Here is a 23,724-nt window from a genome sequence, read left to right as displayed (position 1 = left end):
ATCTCCTACATCCTCATTTGCCCCTGCTGGCACAAATCTAAGAGTAGAGAACTGGGGAAAACCCTGTACTTTCCGATTAGGCCTGCAAACACGTGAGGGCAACTTCCAGTGAGTCAATGCAGAGCCCCAGATTCTGAGTCCCTCTACACGACCAGTCAGGTATCAGAACCCTCCCATGCACACCCCCAAGTGGGGCAATATAGGGATCTTTAGGACAGTGTTCTCAACATTGAAGGCCTTGCTCTGTGGGTCTACCAATGGAGTCCAGGCAAACATTTCCTGAAGCCCAGACAGATCTGAATACCAAGAGGACAGTACAACAGGCCTGAAGGCCACTGAGATATTCTGGGCACTTTCACATCTATATCAGGCCCATGAACAGTGCCAGCACCCCCTCTGCACTTAAGTTCCACCCTTCCAGGCATCTTATATTCTCTAACACCCTGTCCTTCAAGGCATACTGCCACACACATCACCTCTCTTACACACATGTGCCTGAGACCTTCCTTCCTTAGCTAAAGCTGAAACACCAACATCCACTCTTCAACCAGTGGACCTCTCCTCATCTTGCTGAAGATTACTCCAAACACCAGCTACAGATGGACCCAGTCTGTAGAACAGACTCCAGAAACAGACAGCGAAGGTAACGGATAAGCAATGGCTAGAGGTCAGCATAAGACACATTCAGTAAAATTCAGAGCATCATGGTTTCACCACAAACCCTCAAAATCAATGGATATTTTAATTCATTGGAAAAACAGAAAAATGATTTTAAAACTATGCTTACGTGTTATTAGAGGCACATAAAGAGGAAACAATCAAAAATCTCAAAGAAATAACCACACAGAGACACATAATTTTTTAAAGTTATTTATTAATTTTATTAATTACAATTTATTCACATTATAAACTAGCTGTAGCTCTCCTCCCTTGTCCCCTGCCATCCCTGTCCTTCTTCCCTCTTCTCCTCCCATGACCCTCTCCAAGTCCACTGATAGAGAAGGTCTGCCACCTCTTCCTACTGACCAGGGCCTATCAGGTCTCATCAGGAGTGGCTGCATTTTCTTCCTCTGTAGCCTGGTAAGGCTGCCCCCAGCTCAGGGAGAGGTGCTCAAAGAGCCAGCCACTTAGTTCATGTCAGAGACAGTCCCTTTTCCCATTACTAGGGAACCCACTTGGATACTGAGCAGTCATGGACTACATCTGTGAAGGGGTTCTAGGTTACCTCTAAACATAGTCTTTGGTTGGAGTATCATGCTCATAAAAGAACCTTGTGCCCAGATTTTTTTTTCTTTTGGTTATGTTGCTCTCCTTGTGGAGATTCTATCTCCTCCAAGTCATTCTATCTCCCCTTTCTTTCATAAGATTCCCTGCACTCTGCCAATTGTTTGGCTATGATTCTGAGAATCTGTTTTAATACCCTGCTGGGAAGAGTCTTTTAGAGGCCCTCTGTGGTAGGCTCCTATCCTGTTTCCTGTTTTCTCCTTCTTCCAATGTCCATCCCTTTTGACTTTCTGAGTGAGGATTAATCATCTTACACAGTATCCTCCTTGTTTAGCTTCTTTTGGTGTACAGATTTTAGTATGTTTTTCCTATATTATATGTCTAATATCCACTCATAAGTCAGTATATACCATATCTGTCTTTTTGCTTGTGGGATACCTCACTCAGTATGATATTTTCTAATTCTCACTATTTGCCTACAAATTTTGTGACTTCCTGGTTTTTAATTGAGTCTTCCATTGTGTAAATATACCACAATTTCTATATCCATACCTCAACTAAGGGACATCTAGGTTGCTTCCAGCTTCTGACTATTACAAATAAAGCTGCTGCAAACATGGCTGAGCAAATGGCCTTGTTGTGTACTTGATCATATTTTAGATATATGCCTAGGAGTAGTATAGTTGGATCTTGAGGATGTACTATTTCTAATTGTCTGAGAAAGCACCAGATTGATTTCCAAAGTACCTGTACAAGTTTACATTCCCACCAGCAATGCAGGTGGGTTCACCTTTCTCCACATCCTCTCCAGCTTGTGTTTTCACTTGAGTATTTGATCTTAGCCATTTGATGGGTGTAAGTTTCAACATCTAGGTTGTTTTGATTTGTATTTTCCTGATGACTAATGAGGTTGTGCATTTCTTTAAGTGTTTTTCTGCCATTCGATATTCTTCTATTGAGAATTCTCTGTTTAGCACTGTACCCCATTTTTAAATTGGATTACTTGGTTTGTTGGTATTTAACTTGCTACTTGCTAAGTTCTTTATTATTTTGGATATTAGCCCTCTGTCAGATATAGAGTTGGTGAAGATCCTTTCTCAATCTGTAGGCTGTAGTTTTGTTCTGGTGAAAGTGCCCTTTTTTTTCCAGAAGTTTTCAGTGTCATGAAGTCCCACTTATTCATTGTTGATTTTAGAGCCTGTGACGTTGGTATTCTGTTCAGGATGTTGTCCCTGTGCCAATGAGTTCAAGGTTCTACCCCACTTTTTCTTCTAACAGGTTTAAAGTGTCTGGATTTCTGTTGAGTTCCATTGATCCACTTGTATATTAGTTTTGTGCAGAGTGATAAATATGGATCTATTTGCATTTATCTACATGCCAACATCTAGTTAGAACAGAACCATTAGTTGAAGATGCTATCTTTTTTTTTTTCATTGTATGGTTTTGCTTTCTTTGTCAAAAAACAAATATTCATAGATGTATGATTTTATTTCTGGGTCTTTGATTCGATTCCACTAATCCATCACTCTGTTTCTATGCCAGTACCATGCAGTTTTAATTACCATTGCTCTGTTGTACAGCATGAGATCAGGGATGGAGTAACCTTCAGAAAATCTGCTTTCTTGATTTTTTTTAAATATGAAATTGAGAATGGTTTTTTCAAGTTCTGTAAAGAATTGTGTTGGTATTTTGAAGGGAATTGTATTGAATTTGTAGAATGTTTTGGCAGGATAGCCATTTTCACTATGATAATCATAAGGATAAAAAAATAATAAAAGAAAAGAAAAAATAACGAGGCCTTTGGGTAGCATACTTTATGTGAGCTATTTACACAAATCATTTACTTGATGACACCTTTGAAGAAACATGAACTAAATCAAAACATAAAAAAAATAGCACACATCAAAGGAAAGGAATAAAAATTAGAGGCCATCATGGAAAGACATTAATTCACATTGAAACAGATATAGGAAATGGTAGAAGACATGAGAACAGAATTACAATCAATAAAGAAAACACAAACAGAGAAAACTCTGGAGCTGGAGAACTTAAAGAAAATATCAGGAACTACAAAGCTAAACATCACTAACAGAATACAAGATATGGAAGAGAGAATCTCAGGTGCTGAAGATACAATTGCAGAAATGGATATATCTCTCAAAGAAAATGTAAAATCAGAAAAGTTCCAAACTCAAATCATTCAAAATCAAGAATACCATGAAACGATGGACCCTAAGAATAGTAGGAATAGAAGAAAAAGAAGATTCTAGACTCCAAGGTCTAGAAAATATTTTCAAGAAAAATTTTCCTAACTTAAAGAAAGAGATGTCCATAAACAAAAAAGAGGCCTATAGAACATCAAATAGACTGGACCAGAAAAGAAACTCCTCCTGTCACATAATAGTCAAAACACTAAATCTACAGAACAGAGGAAAAATATTAAAGACAAGGGAAAACAGTCCATGTAACATATAGAGTTAGAACTATCACATCACAACAGACTTCTCAACAGTATCTATGAAAGCCAGAAGGGCCTGGGCACATGTCATGCAGACTCTAAGGGACCACAGATGCTAACAGAGAATTACTATATCAACAAATCTGTCAATCAACATAGATGGAGAAAGCAAAATATTGAATGACAAAAGTAAACTTAAATAATATCTACATAACCCTACAGAAGATACTAGAAGGAAATCTTCAATCCAACAAACTCACCTACACCCAAGAAAACACTGATATAGATAACTTCAAAACAAAAAAAGAAAAGAAAAGAAAACAAGTATAGAAAGACAATTACAACACCAACTCAACAATAAAAGGAACTATCATTCAATGGTTACTATTATCTATGAATATCAGTGGACTCAACTCCAATAAAATAACACAGACTAATAGTTGCAGAAAGAAGATCCAACATTCTGCTGCATCCAAGAAATATACCTCTGAAACAAAGATAAACATTATCTCACAGTAAAGGGCTGGGAAAATGATTTTCAAGGAAATGGACCCAGAAAACAAAGCTGGAGTATCTATGGTAATATTTAATTAAACAGTATTTTTAAAAAAATTAATAAAAAATGATGAGGAGAACACCTCATCCTCATCAAAGAAAAATTCACCAGAAGGGCAATTATGAACATCTTTATCCAAAATACAAGAACACTTGCATTTGTAAATGAATCATTTTTAAAGCTGAAATCACAATTTGGTCCCAACACCTTAATAGTGTGAGACTTCAACACTCCACTCTCACCAAGTGTCAGATTACCTAGATAGAATCTAAATAGGGAAATAATGACACTTACAGAGGTCCTAAATCAAATGGACCTAATAGATGTCTACATAAATGTTTACCAAAACTAAAATGAGTATACCTTATTTTCAGCATCTCATGGGGCCTTCTCAAAAATTGACCATATAATTGGGAACAAAACAAGTCTCAGCAGACATAACAAGATTGAAATAATCCCTTATATTCTATCAGACCACCATGACCTAAAACTAGACCTCAACAAAACGAGAAATAACATAAAACCTACATAAACATGGACACTAAACAACTTTCTACTCAATGACAGATTTGTCAGGGAAGAAATGAAAAAAGAAATGAGAGTCTTCCCAAAATTCAATGAAAATGAAAGCACAACTTACCCAAAATTATGGGACACAATGAAAGCAATGCTAAGAGGAAAGTTCGTAGTCCTAAATGCCTCCAGAAAGTAGTTTGTGACATCTCATACAAGCACCTTAACGGCACACAAAAAAAGCCCTAGAAAGAAGAAGATAGAACCAAGAGGAGTAGGCGATTGGAAATAATTAAATTCAGAGCTAAAAATCAATGATTTAGAAATGAAAAAAACAAAAAACAAAAAACAGTTAAAAGAATCAATGAAACCAAGAGCTGGTTCTTTGAGGAAATGAACAAGATAGATAAACCCTTGGCAAAACTAACTAAAAAGCAGAGAGAAACTAACCAAATCAGCAAAATCAGAAACAAAAAGGGGACATAATGACAGAAAATTAGGAAAATCCAAACAATCATTAAGTCTTATTTCAAAAGCCTATATACTGCAAAATTTGAAAAGCTAAATGAAATGGACTAATTTTTTGATAGATGCCATTTTCCAAAATTAAGTCCAGATGAGGTAAACATATTAAAAAGTCCTATATTCCCCAAGGAAATAGAAGCAGTCATCAAAAGTCTCCCTTCCAATAAAAGCCCAGGACCAGATGATTTCTGGCCAGAATTCTGCCAGACCTACAAAGAAAAGCTATGTCCAATCTCTTTCAAACTATTTCACATAATAGACACAGAAGGAAAGTTATAAAACTCATTCTATGAAGCCATAGACACCTTGATACTTAAACCACACAAAGACCCCCCCAAAAAAAATAGAACTTCAGACCTATCTCTCTTATGATCATTGATGCAAAATATTTAACAAAATGCTTACAAATCTAATGCAAGTACACATAGAGGATATCATCCACCATGAATAAATAGGCTTCTTCCTTGCCATGTAAGGGTGGTTTACACAGAAATCCAACAATGTAATGCACCATATGGACAAACTGAAGGAGAAAAAAACACATGATCTTCCCCTTAGATGCTGGAAAAGGATTTGAGAAAATCCAACACCCACTCAAGTTTAGTGTCTTGGAGAGATCAGGGATACAAGGCACATAACTAAACATAGTAAAAACAATATACAGAAAGCCAATAGCCAACATCAAAATAAACAGAGAGAAACTTAAATCAATCCCATTGAAATAAGAGATAAGGCAAGGCTGCCCATTCACTCCCTGTATCTTCAACACCTTCCTTGAATTCCTAGCTAGAGCAATAAAACGACTTAAAGAGATCAAGTGGAAACAAATTAGAAAGGAAGTAGTCAAAGTATTACTATTTGCTGATGACTTAACAGTATACATAAGTGAGTCCAAAAATTCAACCAGAGAACTCCTTCAGGTGACAAACACCTTCAGCAAAGTGGCTGGATAAAAAAAAAATGAACTAAAAAAATCAGTAGCCCTCCTGTATATGAAAGACATATACATATAGGGCTGAGAAAGAATTAGAGAACTACCCCCTTCACAATAGCCACTAATAACATAAAATAACTTGGTGTGACTCTTACTAAGCAAGTGAAATGTTTGTTTGAAAAATCTTCAAGTCTCTGAAGAAGATATCAGAAGATGTAAAGATCTCCCATTCTCATTGAAAAGTAGGATTAACATAGTGAAAATGACCTCCTGCCAAAAGCAATCTACATATTCAGTACAATTCCCATCAAAATACCAACACAATTCTTTACAGAGCTTGAAAGAAAAATTCTCAGTTCCATATGAAAAAAAAAAAACAGTATTGCAAAAACAAAATTCTGTATATCAACAGATGGTCTGGAGGTATCACCATCCCTGTTCTCAATCTGCACTACACAACAATAGTAGTAAAAACTTCATGGTATACTTGCATATGTAGGATGGTGGATCAATACAATCAAATAGAAGACCCAGAAATAAACCCACACAAAAACTGACAATTGAATTTTGACAAAGAAGCCAAAACCATGCAGTGGAAAAAAGACAGTATCTTCAACAAATGGTGCTGTTCTAAGTGGATGTCTAATGTAGAAAAATGCAAATAGATCCATATTTATCACCTGGAATAAAACTAATGTCCAACTGGATCAAAGACCTCAACATAAAACCAGATACTCTAAACCTGTTAGAATTAAAATTGGGGAAGAACCTAGAACTCATTGGCACAGGAGACAACTTCCTGAACATAACACCAACAGCACAGGTTCTAAGATCAACAATCAATAATGGGACCTCATGAAACTGAAAAGTTTCTGTAAAGCAAAGGACACTGTCATCAGAACAAACAATAGCCTACAGACTGAGGAAAGATCTTTAACAACCCTTTATCTGACAGAGAGCTAATATCTAAAATATATAAAAAAAACTTAAGAAGTTAAACACCAACAAACCAAGTAATCCAATTAAAAAATGGGGTACAGAACTAAACAGAATTCTCACTAGAGGATTATTGAGCAGAAAAACACTTAAAGAAGTGTTAAATCTCCTTACTTATCAGAGAGATGCAAATGAAAATGACCTTTACTCCCTTCAGAATGCCTAAAATGAAACACGAAAGTGATAACTTAACAGGCTGAAGAGGATGTGGAGAAAGGGAAATCCTCCTATATTACTCGTGGGAAGGTGAACTAGTACAACCACTTTGCAAATCAATCTGGCACTATCTCAGACAATTAGGAATAGTGCTACCTCAAGATCCAGCCATACTACTCCTAGGCATATATCCTAAAGATGCTCAAGTATACAACAAAAACATTTGGGTCTCTTTGTATAGCTGTCCTGGAACTCAATCTGTAGATCAGGCTGGTCTCAAACTCTGCCTGCCTCTGTCTCAAGTTGTTCAGAAAAGAGGCAGGAGGTACTCTAGCCCAACTTAAAAAGCACTCTCAAAGATATTTCTCCTTTATGTTACCTTTTTTATAATAATAAAAATAATTCATTAAATTTTTTTCTTAGTTCATGTCTTCTTTTTTTTCCTTTTTTTTTTTTTATTAATTACGGTTTATTCACTCCCCATACCCTTGCAGCTCCCTCCTTCACACCTCCCAATCCCACCTTCCCTTTCCCCTCTCCTCCCATGTTCCTTCCTAATTCCACTGATAGGGGAGATCCTCCTCTTGTTCCCTCTGATCCCAGTTCATCAAGTCTCATCAGGAGTGGCCACACTGTCCTCCTCTGTGGTCCAGTAAATGTTCTCCCCTTTCAGGGGGAGGTGATGGAAGAGCAAGTCAATCAGTTCATGTCAGAGACAGTCCCTTTTCCCATCACTATGGAACCCAGTTGGACACTGAACTGCCATGGGCTACATCTGTGCAAGAATAAATAAAGAACTCAAGAAGTTAAACAGCAACAAATCAGTTAATCCAATTTAAAATGGGGTACAGAGCTAAACAGAGAATTCTCAATAGAGGAATATCCAGTGGCAGAGAAACACTTAAAGAAATGTTCAACATCCTTAGTCATCAGGAAAACGAAATCAAAACAACACCGAGATTTCACCTTATACCCATCAGAATGGCTAAGATCAAAAACTCAAGTGACAACACATGCTGAAGAGGAGGTGGAGAAAGGGGAACCCTCCTCCACTGCTGGTGGGAATGTAAACTTGTATAACCACTTTGGAAATCAATCTGGTGATTTCTCTGACAATTAGGAATAGCATTTCCTCAAGATCCACTCTTTTCTTGAGCAGTGAACCACTGATAATCTTTTTCCCCTTCGATGAATGAGTGAACTATCCAAAATCTACAAATATGTCTTTGTTGATCTAGAGCCTCATTTTTGATAAAATACATGTCATAATAGTAACTATGTTTCACCTGAAATTGTTATTAAATACAACAAAAACAAACAACTTAACATGCCAATGATTTCTTTCAAGATATGTTAGTTATAATAACAGATCTTATTGATGTGTTTTAATACTTGAATTCCCATTTCATAGTTGTTTGAATGTTACCTTCCTAGACAGCTCATAAAGACTTTAGCTTATTATTAAGGCTTTTCATTCATGTAGGTTTTTGTTTCACAATCCCTTGCGTAATATTTTTAATATTTTATGAGAGTATATCAAAGACTATTTTTTATGAAGAAAAAATATTTGATATGGTTCTTTTTTAATTAAATGTTTATTTTTTACATTAATTACATTTTATTCACATTACATCCCAGCTGTAGCCCCTTCCTCCTTTCTTCCCAATCCCACCCTTTCTCCCTCACCTCCTACCATGCCCCTCTCTATGTCCAACTTTAGAGGAGGTCCACCTCCTTTTCCAACTGACCTATCTTATCAGGTCTCATCAGGACTGACTGCAGTGTCCTCCTCTGTGTCCTGGCAAGGCTGTTCCTTCCTCAGAGGGTTGGTCAAAGAGCCAGCCATTGAGTTCATGTCAGAGACAGTCCCTGTTCCCCTTGTTAGGGAAACCCACTTGGTTGCTGAGCTACCATGGGCTACATCTGAGCTTGGGATCTAATTTATAACCATGCATGGACCTTGGTTGGAGTATCAGTCTCAGAAAAGACCCTTGTGTCCAGACATATTTGGTCCTTGTGGAGTTCTTGTCCTCTCCAGGTCTTACTAACTCCCCCTTCTTTCATATAATTCCCTGCACTCTGCCCAAAGTTTGGTTATGAGTCTCAGCATCTGCTTTGATACACTGCTAGGTAGAGTCTTTCAGAGGCCCTCTGTGGAAGGCTCCTGACCAGTTTCTTGTTTTCTCCTACTTCGAATGACCATCCCATTTGTCTTTCTAAGTGAGGATTGATCATCTTACCCTGGGTCCTCCTTCTTGTTTAGCTTCTTTGGTTGTACAGATTTTACTATGTTTATCCTATATTTTAGATCTGGTATCTGCTTATAAGTGAGTATATATCATATTTGTCTTTCTGCTCCTGCAATACCTCACTCAGGATGATCTTTTCCAGATCCCACCATTTACCTGCAAATTTCAGGATTTCCTTGTTTTTAATTGCTGAGTAGAATTTCATTGTGTAAATGTATCATAGTTGCTGTATCCATTCCTCAGTTGAGGGAATTCTGAGTGGTTTCCAGGTTCTGGGTATTAAGAATAAAGCTGCTACAAACACGGTTGAAAAAATGTCCTGTTGTGTACTTGAGTATCTTTTGCATATATGCCTAGGAGTGCTATATCTGGATCTTGAGCAAACATTATTCTTAGTTGTCTGAGAAAGTGTCAGGTTGATTTACAAAGCCGTTGTACAAGTTTGTAATCCCACTAGCAATGGAAGAGTGTTCCCCTTTCTCCACAGCCTCTCCAGCATGTTTTGTCAATTGAGTTTTTTATTTTAGCCATTCTAATGGGTATAAGGTGAAATCTCAGGGTTGTTTTGATTTGCATTTCCCTGATGGCTAAGGACTTGAAGCAGTTCTTTAAGTGTTTCTCTGTAATTCTATATTCCTCTACAGAGAATTCTCTGTTTAGCTCTGTACCCCATTCTTTAATCGTATTGCTTGATTTGGTGCTTTTTAACTTCATCAGTTCTTCATATATTCTGGATATCAGCCCTCTGTCAGATATAGGGTTGTTGATGAGCCTTTCCCAGTCTTTAGGCAGTCGTTTTGTTCTGACGACAGTGTCTTTTGCTTTACAGAAGCTTTTTAGTTTCAAGAGGTCCCATTTATTGATTGTTAATCTTAGCCTGTGCTGTTGGTGCTCTGTTCAAGAAGTTGTCTCCTGTGCCAGTGAGTTCTAGGCTCTTCCCCCCTTTTTCATCTAACAGATTTAGAGTATCTAGTTTTATGTTGAGGTCTTTGATCCACTTGGACTTTAGTGTTGTGCAGGGTAAAGTAGATGGATCTATTTTCATTTTTCTGCATGTAGACATCCAGTTGGACCAGCACCATTTGTTGATGATGCTGTCTTTTTTCCATTGAATGGTTTTGGCTTCTTTGTAAAAAACCAAGTATCCATAGGTGTGTGGATTTATTTCTGGGTCTTCTATTTGGTTCCATTGATCCACCATTCTGTTTCTATGCCAACACCATGCCATTTTTACTACTATTGCTGTGTAGTACAGCTTGAGATCAGGGAAGGAGATACCTCCAGATGATTTGTTGATGTACAGGATCATTTTGAAAATTCTTGGGATTTGTTTGTTGTTGATTTTCCACATGAAGTTGAGAATTGCTCTTTCAAGGTCTTTAAAGAATTGTCTTGGTATTTTGATGGGAATTGCATTGATCTGTAGTTTGCTTTTGGCAGAATGGCCATTTTCACTATATTAATCCTATCGATCTATGAGCACTGAAGATCTTTCCATCTTCTGATATCTTCTTCAATTTCTTTCTTCAGAGACTTGAAGTTTTTCTTCAAACAGGTCTTTTGCTTGCGTAGTTAGAGTCACTCCAAGGTACTTTATTTATTTTTTTTTTTGTAAGCCAACCCCACTTAAATGTTTTAATTTATAAGCATGGCTGTGTTCATGCTGTCTTTTTAAATTTTTATTAATTATGCTTTATTCACTTTGTATCCCCCTTTAAACCCCTCCCTCCTACACTTCCAGTCCCACCCTCCCTCCCGTTTCTCCACACATGCCCCTCCCCAAGTTCACTGATAAGGGAGGTCTTCCTCTCCATTCTTCTGATCCTAGTCTATCAGGTCTCATCAGGAGTGCATGCACTGTCTTTCTCTGTGGCCTGGTAAGGCTGCTCCCCCTTCAGGGGGAGGTGATCAAAGAGGAGGCCAATCAGTTCATATCAGAGACAGTCCCTGTTCCCATTAATATGGAACCCACCTGGACACTGAACTGTCATGGGCTACATCTTTGCAGGGGTTCTATGTTATCTCCATCAATGGTCCTTGGCTGAAGTATCAGTCTCAGAAAAGACACTTGTTCCCAGATATTTTGGTTCTGTTCCTCTCCTTGTGGAGTTCCTTTCCTCTCCAGATCTTATTATTTCCCACTTCTTTCATAAGATTCCATGCATTCTTCCCAAAGTTTGGCCATACATCTTAGCATCTGCTTTGTTACCATAGAGGGTAGAGCCTTTTAGAGGCTCCCTGTGACAGGATCTTGTCTTGTTCACTGTTTTCTCTTTCTTCTAATGTCTATCCTCTTTGCCTTTCTGAATGAGTATTGAGCATTTTAAGCCAGAGTCCTCCTTCTTGATTAGTTTCTTTAGTTGTACAGATTTTAATAAGTTTATCCTATATTTTATGTCTAATATCCACTTGTGAGTGCGTAGTATATACCCTGTGTGTCTTTCTGCTTCTGGGATACCTCACTCAGGATGATCTTTTCCAGATCCCACCATTTACCTGCAAATTTCATCATTTCCTTGTTTTTAATTGCTGAGAAATATTCCATTGTGTAGACGTACCATAATTTCTGTATCCATTCCTCAGTTGAGGGGTATCTGGGTTGTTTCCACATTCTGGCTATTACAAATAAGGCTGCTACAAACATGGTTGAGCAAATGTCCTTATTGAGTACTTGAACATCTTTTGGATATATGTCTAGGAGTGGTATAGCTGGATCTTGAGGCAGCGCTATTCCTAATTTTCTGAGAAAGCACTAGATTGATTTCCAGAGTGGTTGTAAATGTTTACATTCCCACTAGCAGTGGAGGATGGTTCCCCTTTCTCCACAACCTCTCCAGCATGTGATGTCACTTGAGCTTTTGATCTTAACCATTCTGCTGGGTGTAAGGTGAAATCTCAGGGTCATTTGATTTGCATTTCCCTGATGACTAAGGACATTGAGCATTTCTTTAAGTGTTTCTCTGCCATTTGATATTCCTCTATTGAGAATTCTCTGTTTAGCACTGTACCCCATTTTTAATTGGATTACTTGATTTTTTTGTTTGTTTGTTTAACTTCTTGAGTTCTCTATATATTCTGGATATTAACCCTTTGTCAGATATAGGATTGGTGAAGATCCTTTCCTACTAAGTAGGCTGTTGCTTTGTTCTGACAACAGTGCCATTTCCTGTATAGAAGCTTTTCAGGTTCATGAAGTCTCATTTATTGATTATTGACATTAGAGCCTGTGCTGTTGGTGTTCTGTTCAGTAAGTTGTCTCCTATGCCAAAGTGGTCAAGGCTCTTCCCCACTTTTTATTCTCACAGGTTTAGTTTGTTTGGATTTATGTTGATGTTTTTTATCTACTTCAATTTATTTTTCTGCAGGGTGGTAAATATGGATCTATTTGCATTTTTCTATATGGACATGTCCACTTAGGATAGCACCATCTGTTGAAGATGCTTTCTTTTTCCCTTGTATGCTTTTGGCTTCTTTGTCAAAAATCAAGCATCCTTAATTGTGTGGGTTTATTTCTGGGTATTTTTTTCGATTTCATTGATTCACCATTCTGGTTCTATGTCATTACCATGTATTTTTAATTACTATTGCTCTTAGCACATCTTGAGATCAGGGATAGAGATACGTCTAGATGATCTAATGTTGTACAGGATAGTTTTAGCATTTCTAATTTTGTTTGTTTGTTTGTTTGTTTGTTTGTTTTTCCATATGAAATTGAGAGTTTTTCTTTCAAGGTCTGTAAAGAATTGTGTTGGTATTTATTTTTGTGGGAATTGCATTGAATCTATAGATTGCTTTTGTCAGGATGTCCATATGCCCTATGTTGATCCTACTGATTCCTGAGCTTGGTATATCTTTCCATCTTCAGATATCTTCTTCATTTTTTTTTCTTCAGAGAGTTGAAGTTTTTTTTTTTTTTCACATGCTTGGTTAGAGTCATATCAAGGTATTATTAGTGGTTGTTGTGAATGGTGTTGTTTCCCTAATTACTTTCTCGGCCCTTTCATTTTTCATATACAGGAGGGCTATTGATTTTTTGGAGTTAATTCTGTAGCCCATTACTTTGTTGAAGGTGTTTATCAGCTGAAGGGTCTCTGGTTGAATTTTGGGAGTCGCTCACATATGCTATCATATCATCTACAAATATTGATACTTTGACTTCTTCCTTTCCGATTTGTTTCCCCTCGATCTCCTTATTGCTTGTTGTCTTATTGCTCTAAATAGGACTTCAAGTACTATGTTGAAGAGATATGGAGCGAGTGGGACGCCTTGCCTTGTCCCTGAATTCAGTGGGATTGATTTAAGTTTCTCTTCAATTGTTTGATGTTGGTTATAGGCTTGCTGAATATGGTCTTTACTATATTTAGTTATGTGCTTTGTTTCTCTGATTGCTCCAAGCTTTCAACATGAATGGGTGTTGGATTTTCTCAAATGCTTTTTTGGTATCTAAGGAGATGATCATGTTGTTTTTCTCTTGGAGTTTGTTTATATGGTGGATTACCTTGATGGATTTTTATTTATTGAACCACCCATGTATTATTGGTATGAAGCCTACTTGGTCATATTTGGATAAAATCTTCTTTGTGTTCTTGGATTCTGTTTGCAAGTATTTGATTGAGAATTTTTACATACATGTTCATAAGAGATCTAGGTCTGAAGTTTTCTTTTTTGTTGTGTCTTTGTGTGGTTTAGTTATCATGATCACTATGGCTTCATCGAACTAGTTCGGTAAAGTTCGATCTATTTCTCTTTTGTCTAATAGTTCGAAAAGAATTGGAGTTAACTCTTTTTTTAAGGTCTGGTAAAATTCTGCTCTGAAACCATCTGGCCCTAGGCTTTTTTAGGAAGGGAGAGTTTTCATGACTGCTTCTATTTCCTTGGGGGATATAGGAATATTTAATATACTTATCTGATCTTGATTTAATTTTTGAAAATTGAATTTACCAAGAAAATTGTTCATTTTATCCATCTTTTCAAATTTTGTGGGATATAGGCTTTTGTAGTAACACCTAATGATTTTTGGGTTTTCCTAAGTGTCTTTTGTTATGCCTCCCTTTTCATTTGTGATTTTGTTGAATTGGATAGTTTCTCTCTGCCTTTTAGTTATTTTGGCTAAGGGTGTGTCTATCTTGTTGCTTTTCTCAAAGAACAAGCCCTTGGCTTCAATGATTCTTTGAATTGTTTTCTCTGTTTCTAACTCATCAATTTCACCTCTGAGTTTGATTATTTCCAATCATCTATTCCTCTTAGGTGTATCTGCTCCTTTTTTTTTCCCTAGGGCTTTTAGGTGTACCATTAAGTTGCTAGTATGAGATGTCTCAAACTTCTTTCTGGAGGCACTTAGAGCTATGAACTTTTCTCTTAGCACTGCTTTCATTGTGTCCAATAAGTTTGAGTAAGTTGTGTCTTCATTTTCATTGAATTTTGGGAAGAGTCTAATTTATATTTTCATTTCTTCTCTCACCAAGCTGTCATTGAGTAGAGAGTTGTTTAGTGTCCCTGTATATGCAGGCTTTTTGTTATTTCTGTTTTTGTTGAGGTCTAGTTTTAGGCCATGTTGGTCTCAAAGGATATAAGAGATTTTTTTTTTTTAGATCATCTTGTACCTATTGAGGATTGCTTTGAGCCCGACTATATATCAGTTCTTGAGAAAGTTCCATGATGAGCTGAAAAGAATGTATACTCTTTTGAGTTTGGGTGAAAAGTTCTGCAGACATCTATTAGGTCTATTTGATTTAAGACCTCTGTAAGTGTCATTATTTCCATATTTAGCTCATGGCTAGATGATTTGTCCTTGTTGAGAGTGGAACATTGAAGTCTCCCACTATTAAGGTGTTGGGATTGATTTGTGATTTAAGCTTTAATAATGTTTCATTTACAAATGTAGGTGATCTTGTATTTGGGGCATATATGATGAGGATTGTGATGTCCCCCTGGTGCATTTTTCGTTTTATGAGAATGAAGTGCCTCTCCTCATCTTTTTTTTTTATTATTTTTTGTTAAAAGTCTATTTTATTATATATTAGTATAGCTACCCAAATCTTGTTTTCTGAGTTCATTTGCTTGAAAAAATGTTTTCTAGCCTTTTACTCTGAGATAGTGTTTATCTTTTTTTGCAGAGGTGTGTTTCTTGGATGTAGCAGAATGTTGGATCCTATTTCTGTACCCATTCTGTCAGTCTGAGTCTTATTATTGGAGTGTTGAGTCCATTGATGTTGATAGATAATAATGACCAATGAATATTAGTTCTTGTTATTGTGGAGTTGGTGGTGTTACTGTGTTTCAATGCTTGTTTTCTTTTAAGTTTTGTTATGAAGTTTCTATACTCTGTGTTGTCTTGGGTATAGTTGATTTTGTTGGATTGGAGTCTTCCTTCTAGTACCTTCTGTAGGCCTGGGTTGCTATGTAGATATTGTATAAGTTTAGTTTTGTCATGGAATATTTTGTTTTTGCCATCTATGTTGATTGAGAACTTTGCTGGGTGTAGTAATCTGGGTTGGCATCTGTGATCCCTTAGAGTCTGCATGGCATGTGCCCAAGCCCACCTGGATAACATAGTTTCTGTTGAGAAGTCTGGTGTGATTCTGATAGGTCCACTTTTATATGTTACTTGACAGGAATGCCTCTGTAGCCCCAGTCACTTAACATGGTGACTCTTGCTTGGAATATCTGGTGCTCTGCCTCAGTTGCAGTTCTGTGAGGCCAGCCTGTGCTGTTTCAGTCACCAAGCTCTGAGGTTTGTACTTGGACTAATCAGCGCCCCATTGCAGCTGCAGCCCTTGGAGGTCCACTTGTACCTTTTTTTTTTCAGTGAGTAAGGAGGCTTGTGCTTGGGGCAACCACTACAATCTCAGCCAAGCAGGGAAAACAGTGTTTAGGGAAAAGGTAATTGTAGGGGTTTGAATAGTCTCCACTCTCAGTCCTTGGAGATGTTCACAGGTGACCTGGATCCAAACTGTCACAGCTCATGGGTTTTCCCTCTTTCTCAGCAAGCTTCAATGTCGATGGTCTGGCTTCAGCTGCCCCTCCATTCACCAATTTCAGATCCTGTGCCCCTCAGAAAGCATGCTTGCTGGTCCCTGCCATCTTTGACTACCTGAATTAATTTTCTTGATTGTATCTGTGTTAGTTACTTTTCTATTATTGTGATAAAACACCATGATCAAGGCAACTTATATAAGAGTTTAATTGGGCTTATGATTCCTAAAGGTTAGAGTCCATGATGCCAGAGTAAAAACATGCAGTTAAAACCGCTGCTGAAAACTGATATCTTAAAACACAAGTACAAACAGAGAAAGTATATTTGAAATGGCAGGAGCCTTTAAACTCAAAATTCCTCTTTCCTGCAATATATTTCTCAAAAAACAAACAAACAAACAAACGAAAACACATTTCCAAAAACTCCTGAACACCACCAATTGAGATCAAGTATTAAAATGTGAGACCCTATTGGGACACTCTTGTTCAAACCACTTACGTGTCCTTATTCTAGTCATTGATTATTATATCACAAATGCATTAAGATACTCATTTGGTATCTTGTCCATTTAAATGTCTTTAGTTTAAGTAGAGGAGAATGAGCAATGATACCTTTGATTTTATTTTTCTTGTATTTCTGTTTTGTGAATGTCACATATATTGATTTAAACATCTGCTTTTGCATTTTGTGTAGGGGTCCTCTCCTTTAAAAGCCTGTTCTGAAAGGCTACTCTTATTACAACTGAGAAGGAAAACAAATACAGTGCAACAACAGCATCAAATGAAGATATAGCCAAAGTAAGATATAGCAATAACCACAAAGATGAAAATGGAAAAAAAAAAACCACTACAAATAATTTAAGGTAAGCAAGGAAATGATAAATACATGAGTTTAATGGATGAGTTAGAGAAAATGAGGGAGAAATTGGCTAAATAAAAGAACTGAGAAAGAACAGGAACATGACAATGTTTTATAGACTGCTAAGATGGAGTCCCAGTTCACATCACAAAATATCTTCTGGAAGCTGAATAACTTTACACTCAGCCCAGTATGGTAGACACATTCATCTCATACAATTCAGGCTTTATTATTGGTCCTAAGGATAATACAGAGAAAAACAGTCCCTTCTGAAATTTCACAGTGCCTCATGGGACCACGAGAAGCACACACAGAGCTCCAGTGTTACTGTACATAGATTCCTGATAAATGGCAAGAGAGCATGGAGCTAATCATGGAAACATTAGCACTTGGAGATTGATTTTTGTGTATTTTGTGTATGTTCTTTTGAGTCGTTTATTTAACAAAACAAATGTGTATGTGCACCACATGTATGCAAGTATCTAAGGAGAATGGAAGTCATCAAATTCTCTGGAACTGCAGTTACTGGTGCCAGGAACTAGACCTGTATTCTTTGTAAAAATGGTGTTTACTCTTAACCACTGAGCCATCTTTCCAGCCCTTCTTTTGTTTCATATTGACAATAAAGCAAAGAGGTGCTCTATAACTGACTTAAAGATGAAGAAAATACAGGGCAAAATCTCTTTGCCTGAATTTTGGAAACAAATGAAGCTAAATTTTGGGGTTATGTTTTGATGACATTCTATTTCTTTTCTTTGCAAATATCAATTTATCCATGTTTTCTTGAGCTGACTTTGGTAATTAGCACTTCTCAGAAAAGCATTCATGTCATTTGGCTTAGGAACTTGCCACTGAGACTGCAATATGTGGATGACCTCACTTCATACTCTTAAGACCTTCTGAGTATAAATCACCATTTTGGAAGGATGCAGCTATACTTATCAATAATGCCCATGAAAGTTTAGACTTATTAATCTCTAAAACAGTGAATGACAGACAGGGTTCTACATAATTTGATCAATACATCATTTGCCTAAGGCTCAGAGCTATCAAACAACACTATTATTAGTTGCTGATATCTTTTCCTGGCACTTTAGTGATACATGGGGAATCGGGTTCTTCTCTTGGGTCTTAGTTTTATTCATGAAGAATAGATGGAAGTGGAATCTCAAGGGCAATTATATTAGAGTTTAAAAGAAAATCTATAGGGCTGACAACCTGAAAGTCACAGTAACTACCTGGAGGAGAATGCTATTTGAGATGGCACAGAGATCACACATATGATAATCAAGAAACTACATGTCTGGGAAGGGGAACTGTAGAGACAGAGCAGGGAAGCCCATCGTATTAAGAGTGCACAGTTCAAAAAGAGACAGGAAGAAGAAAAATTACACAAATTGTGCTTTCCTGAAGGTGTTAAGACTTACGAAGCTTCATTGCTATGGCTAGGTAAACTACCATGTTAGAGGCAGAGATTCTTAGAAAGTATCTCACTAAAGGACTAATTACTCAGTCTATCTCTGTAGCAGAGCTTATTTTATCCAATTTTCTTAGTGAACTTCCTTTGGCCAGGTGATTGAACTTGTTTAACTTATGTTGGGTGTCCTTCCAGGAAAGAGCTCTATTCTCTTTATTAGAAGAACATTCTTCTTCTTTAAATATATTTTTTTCTATTTTATAAGGTAGGACTATATTTCCTTATGTACTTCCTACTGTATGTTTAGCCTTCTTCTACCCACATGCTTTGGTTTGTTAATGGACAGTTTTCCTGCTCACCACAATTTCATACTTTGAGACTTCTCTCAACCAAGGTATATATCAGACCAAATTGAGGTTCTCTAACCTGTGGATGTCTCTGGTTTTAGTATCAGAGGATAGATAAGTTAAAAAAAAAGATAGAATCCAGGTGCTATCCTCAAATGGACTCCATGAGCACCATCTAATGCTTGGCTGTGGTATTCTACACCTGTTACTATCTGTTGCTGGATGAAGTCTCCGGTCTCTTTGATGACAATTCTACTAATCTTTGGTTCCAGAACACTCTACAGGCAAGACTAACTGGAAGTAAAAAATTTTGTAGCTAGGTTGTTGTTCCTATCCTCCACCAAGGCCTTGCTTGGTTCCAGAAAAGGCTGGTTCGGGCTTCATGTCCTCAATTACTAGGCGTCTTTGTTAGGATTACTCTTTTAGAACACATGGAGTTTACAATGCACTAGGTTTCTACCATGTTTTAAAATGCACCCCCTCCCAAATTCTAGTCATTTTGCCCAGTTCTCTCTCTCTCCATCCTCAACTGATACCTCCTGTTCCCAACCCTACCTTCTCCAGTCCACCTACAAAATCTATTCAATTTCCCCTTCCCACAGAGTTTCTTGTGTCCCACCCCCTTAAGCCTTCCTTGCTACTTAGCATCTCTGGGTCTGTGGATTTGTTCATGATTGTCTTTCACTTTACAACTAATATCCACTTATGCTTGAGTAGATACCATATTTGTATTTCTTGGTGGGTTACCTCAATCATGATGATTTTTAAATTTCCATCCATTTTCCTGCAAATTTCATGATGTCATTTTTTTAATTTTTATTAATTATGTTTTATTCACTTTGTATTCCCCTTTGAACACCTCCTTCCTGCCCTCCCAATCTCACTGTCCCTCCCCCCCTCTATGCATGCCCCTCCCCAAGTCCACTGATAAGGGCAGTCTTCCTCTGCTTCCTTCTGATCCTAGTCTATCAGGTCTCATCAGGACTGGCTGCATTGTCTTCCTCTATGGCCTGGTAAGGCTACTCCCCCCTCAGGGGGAGGTGATCAAAGAGCAGGCTAATCTGTTCATATCAGAGACAGTCCCTGTTCCCATTGCGGTGCAATTCACTTGGACACTGAACTGTCATGGGCTACGTCTGTGCAGGGATTCTAGGTTATCTCCGTCAACAGTCTTGGTTGGAGTATCAGTCTCAGAAAAGACCCCTGTGCCCAGGTTTTTTGGTTCTGTTGCTCTCCTTGTGGAGCTCCTGTCCTATCCAGGTCTTACTATATCCCACTTCTTTCATAGATACCTCGCATTCTGCCCAAAAGTTGGCCATCAAGTCCCAGCATCTCCCTTTATACCCTACACAGAGGCCCTCTGTGGCAGGCTCCTGTCCTGTTCCCCATTTTCCCCTTCTTTTGATGTCCATTCTCTTAGCCTTTCTGAATGGGAACTGAGCATTTTAGCCAGAGTCCTCCTTCTTGATTAGTTTCTTTAGGTGTACAGATTTTAGAATGTTTATCTTATAAGTCTAGTATCCACTTATGAGCAAGTATATACTCCACCAGGAGTGGAGGAGGGTTCCCCTTTCTCCACATCCACTCCAGCATGTGTTGTCACTTGAGCTTTTTATCTTTGCCATTCTGCTGTGTGTAAGGTGAAATCTCAGGGCTGTTTGATTTGCATTTCCCTGATGACTAAGGACACTAAGCATTTCTTTAAGTGCTTTTCAGCCATTCGATATTCCTTTGTTGAGAATTCTCTTTTAGCTCTGTACACCATTTTTTAAATTGGGTTACTTGTTTTGTTACTCTTTAACTTCTTGAGTTCTTTATATATACTGACAGAGGGCTAATATTCAGTATATCCCTATCTCTCCAAGATTTTAACCATGAATGGATGTTGGATTTTGTCAAATGATTTTTCAGCATCTAAGGAGATAATCATGTGGTTTTTCTCCTTCAGTTTGTTTATATGGTGAATCACATAGATGGATTTCCATATATTGAACCACCCTTGTATGCCTGGGATGAAGCCTACTTGGTCATAGTGGATAATCTTTTTGATGTTTCCTTATATTTGGTTTGCAAATATTTTGTTCATTATTTTTGCATCAATGTTCATAAGAGAGATTAGCCTGAAATTCTCTTTCTTAGTTGAGTCTTTATGAGTTTTAGGTACCAAGGTGACTGTGGCTTCATAGAATGAGTTTGGTAGTGTTCCTTCTGTTTCTATTTTGTGGAATAGTTTGAAGAGTACTAGTGTTAGCTCTTCTTTGAAGGTCTCGTAGAATTCTGCTCTTAAACCATCTGGCTCTGGGATTATTGTGTATGGGAGACTTTTCATAATCGCTTTTATTTCCTTGGGGGATATAGGGCTATTTAATTGATTTACCTGGTCTGGATTCAGCTTTGGAAAGGGAATCAGTCAAGAAAATTGTCCATTTCTTAGATTTTCAAAATTTGTGGCATATAGGCTTTTGAAGTAAGACCTAAAGATTGTTTGGATTTGCTCAGTGTCTGTAGTTATGTCTCCCTTTTTACTTCTGATTTTGTTGATTTGGATGGTGTCTCTCTGCCTTTTAGTTAGTTTGGCTAAGGTTTTGTCTATCTTGTTGATTTTCTCAAAGAACCAACTCTTGGTTTCATTGATTCTTTGGATTGTTTTATTTGTATCTAATTTATTGATTTCAGGCCTCAGTTTGATTATTTCCTGCCGTCTACTCCTCTTTTGTGTGCTTCTTTTTCCTCTAAAGTTTTTATGTGAGCCATTAAGTTGCTTGAATGAGATGTTTTGAATTTCTTCTTGAAGGCACTTAGAGCTATGAACTTTCCTCTTATCACTGCCTTCACTTTGTCCTGTAAGTTTGGGTATGTTGTGCCTTCATTTTCATTGAATTCTAGGAGGCCTTTCATTTCTTCCTTTATTTCTTCTCTGACCCAGCTGTCATTTAGTAGCAAGTTGTTCAGTTTCCATGTGTGTGTAGGCTTTTTGCTATTTCTGTTGTTGAGGTCCAGCTTCAATCCATGGTGATCAGATAGGATACAAGGGATTATTTCAATCTTCTTGTATCTGTTGAGGCTCGCTTTGTGACCAACAATATGGTCTATTTTGGAGAAGGTTCCATGAGGTGCTGAGAAGAAGGTAAATTCTTTTGTGTTTGGGTGTAAGGTTCTGTAAATGTCTGTCAGGTCCATTTGATTCATGACCTCTGTTAGAGACATTGTTTCTTTGTTTAATTTCTGTTTTGTTGACATGTCCTTTGTTGAGAGTGGGGTGTTGAAGTCTCTCACTATTAATATGTGGGGATCTATGTGTGGTTTAAATATTATTAATGTTTCTTTTACAAATGTGGGTGACCTAGTATTTGGGGCATAGATATTCAGGGTTTTGATATCTTCCTGGTGGAGTTTTCCCTTTGTGAGTATGAAGTGTCCTTCTCCATCTCTTTTGATTAATTTGGTTGCAAGTCTATTTTGTTAGATATTAGAATTGCTATTCCTGCTTGCTTCTTGGGTCCATTTGCCTGGAAAACCATCTTCCAGCCCTTTACTCTCAGGTAATGTCTATCTTTGTGACCTAAGTGTGTTTCTTGTATGCAACAGATTGTTGGGTCTTGTTTACACATCTATTCTGTTAGTCTCTGTCTTTCTATTGGAGAATTGAGTCTATTGATTTTGAGAGAGATTAATGACCAGTGGTTGTTAGATCCTTTGATTTTGATGTTGACTATGGTAGTATGTTTGTGGACTTGGCTACTTTTTTGTTTTGCTGTAGTGAGGCTATTTACTTCCTGTGTTTTCTTGAAAGTAGTTAGTTTTCTTGGGTTGTATTTTTCCTTCTATATCTTCTGTAACACTGGATTTGTGTGTAGGTATTGTTGAACTTTGTTTTAGTCCTTGAATATCTTGTTTTCTTTGTCTATGAAGACTGAGAATTTTGCTGAGTATAGTGGCCTGGGCTGACATCTGTGTTCTCTTAGGGTCTGCATGATATCCGTCCAGGCCCTTCTGGCTTTCATAGACTCTGTTGAGAAGTGGGGTGTGATTCTGGTGAGTTTGCCTTTATTTGTTACTTGGCCTTTTTCCGTTGTAGCTTTCAGCATTTTTTCTGTATAATTACCGTTTTGATTATTATGTGGTGGGAGTATTTTCTTTTCTGGTCTAATTTATTAGGTGTTCTATAGGCCTCTTGAATTCTTATAGGCCTCTTAAGTTGGGAAATTTTTCTTCAATGATTTTGTTGAAAATATTTTCTGGGCCTTGGAGGAGGGAATCTTCTTTTTCCTCTATTCGTATTATTCTTAAGTTTTGTCTTTTTATGTTGTCTTGCATTTCTTGGATGTTGTGTGTTAAGAATTTTTTAGATTTATTATTTTCTTTGACAGATACTTCAATTTCTTCCATTGTATCTCCTATACCTGAGATTCTTTCTTCCATGTCTTGTAGTCTGTTGGTTGATTATGCTTAACTTCCTAGGATCTCCCTCCCCATGATTTCATCCATTTGTGTTTTCTTTAATTTTTCCAATTC

Source organism: Psammomys obesus, unplaced genomic scaffold, assembly GCF_907164565.1.
Source record: "Psammomys obesus unplaced genomic scaffold, mPsaObe1.curated_primary_1811, whole genome shotgun sequence".
Classification (NCBI taxonomy): Eukaryota; Metazoa; Chordata; class Mammalia; order Rodentia; family Muridae; genus Psammomys; species Psammomys obesus.
This window is presented reverse-complemented; position numbering follows the sequence as displayed.